Source organism: Corvus brachyrhynchos, unplaced genomic scaffold (genome assembly GCF_000691975.1).
Source record: "Corvus brachyrhynchos isolate BGI_N302 unplaced genomic scaffold, ASM69197v1 scaffold10, whole genome shotgun sequence".
Classification (NCBI taxonomy): Eukaryota; Metazoa; Chordata; class Aves; order Passeriformes; family Corvidae; genus Corvus; species Corvus brachyrhynchos.
This window is the reverse complement of record NW_008236180.1, coordinates 3,686,459-3,688,280: the sequence shown is the minus strand read 5'-3', so window position 1 is coordinate 3,688,280 and position 1,822 is coordinate 3,686,459.

Genomic DNA, 1,822 nt, shown 5'->3' with positions numbered 1-1,822 from the left:
GCACTTCTGTTTAACCCCTCTGAAGCCGCTTCCCCATGCATCCCCTCTCTCTCTGAGTAGCTCTCTGCATCCATACTGCATCCCTCCTCTGGGCACAGCCCTGCTGGCTGCCCGCAGTGCAATCTCTCTGGTCTCTGCCCTCCTGATGCTGCACCCAAAAAGATCTCTCACCTCTCCCAATTGTGCTGTGCTTTTTTTTCTTTTATATTTTTTCCTCACTTCACCCCAAATCTTTCCCACAGCCCTTGACATGCTCTCAGCACCTTGAAAGATGCATCAGGAGGGACATGCATGGATACCCTGAATCCTGGTAGTGCTGGGCTGCCCCTCGTCCCCCTCCACTGTCCCACTGCTGGTGTGTTTTTAGCCACTTTTTAGATTACTTATGTTTCCAGCCCACTTTTTCTCTATTCAATGCTGGTTCCTGCCCAGAGGCATCTGAGCAACACACGTGGAGTTCAATCCCATGATGCAGGGCAGGATGTCCGGAGCATCCTGAAACTGGCTACCAGCTCAAGGGCCATTGTGAGTGATGCTAATGCTGTGGGAGGGGTTTTACCCCAAAATGAAGGACAAGGGTAGGGATAGAGTGCCAACAAAAATTGGAGTGGTTGAGCCGAAGGCAGCTGAGCATCCATGCTGCTGTGAAAACTGAAGTGCTTCTGCTAGTGGCTTTTGTGGTGGGCTGGCACATAGGGGCCAGTCCACCTCAGATAAACCCTGTGAGCTCTGTGAAGGTAAAGATCACCTCATGATGTCCCTGTGGGTCAGGCAGGTGATTCTGCAGGGTGTGAACTTGGTTTTAAGTCACACTGGAGATGCTGGATCAGTGCCCTGTTCCAGCCGTGGCCTGGGGAAGTGGTGAGAGCCAAGTGGCATCTCTGCTGTGCTCTGTGCCACTGCTTGGAGTACTCCGTGAGGGTCTGAACTTGAACACCCTGGGCAGTGTTCCCTTACCTGTCTCTGTATGGACTGCACCAGGGCTATAGGAGATGCTTTGTAGGCACCAATTTCTCCTTACCTGGGGCTGATCCCCAGCAATGTGGGCAGCAGGGCGAGGGAGGGGATTCTCCCTCTCTGCTCTCCTCAGGTGAGACCTCACCTGCAGTGCTGCATCCAACTCTAGGGCCCCCATCATCAGAAAGATCTGGAGCTGCTGGAGCGAATCCAGAGGAGGTCATGGAGATGCTCTGAGGGCTGGAGCACCTCTGCTCTGGAGACAGGCTGAGAGAGCTGGAGAAGTGAAAAGAAGACTCTGAGGAGACCTTAGAGTCTCTTTAAGTTCCTAAAGGAGCTCCAAGAGAGCTGGAGAGGGAGTGCTGCCTTACATCTATTGCTGATTTTTTAGAAATGCACACTTTGAAATAGTTTCCAGATGTCACTGTTTCTGCAGGCTTGATGTGCTTTTTTAATTTGATTTTTTTTTTTTGTGTGTGACTTTGGAGGAGGGAAGAGTCCTTGTTTTACTGTGGAGGAGACAGTGACAAGCTCCTCCAACAGTGTGAAATCGTGAGATAGTTTGAAATACATTTGGAAATGCACCTTCAAACTGACTATCTTCATAGAGTTTGTGGTGGATGCCAGGAACATTTTTTTTTTTGCACCTCTTTAACACTCTGCCCTTTACCTCCTGCACCCTGGTCCCACCCGTGCCTGTCATTCTCACCCAGCCTGCACAGTGTGTGTTGGGTTGAGCTTCCCCTCACCCTTCCTCCTGGGATGGAGCACTTGGGAATTTGCCCATCCTCTTCTCCTTAGAAGTGTGGAGCCCCTCCAGCCCTTTCTCCTTGCTCCCACCACACGCAAGATCCCTGCATGACCG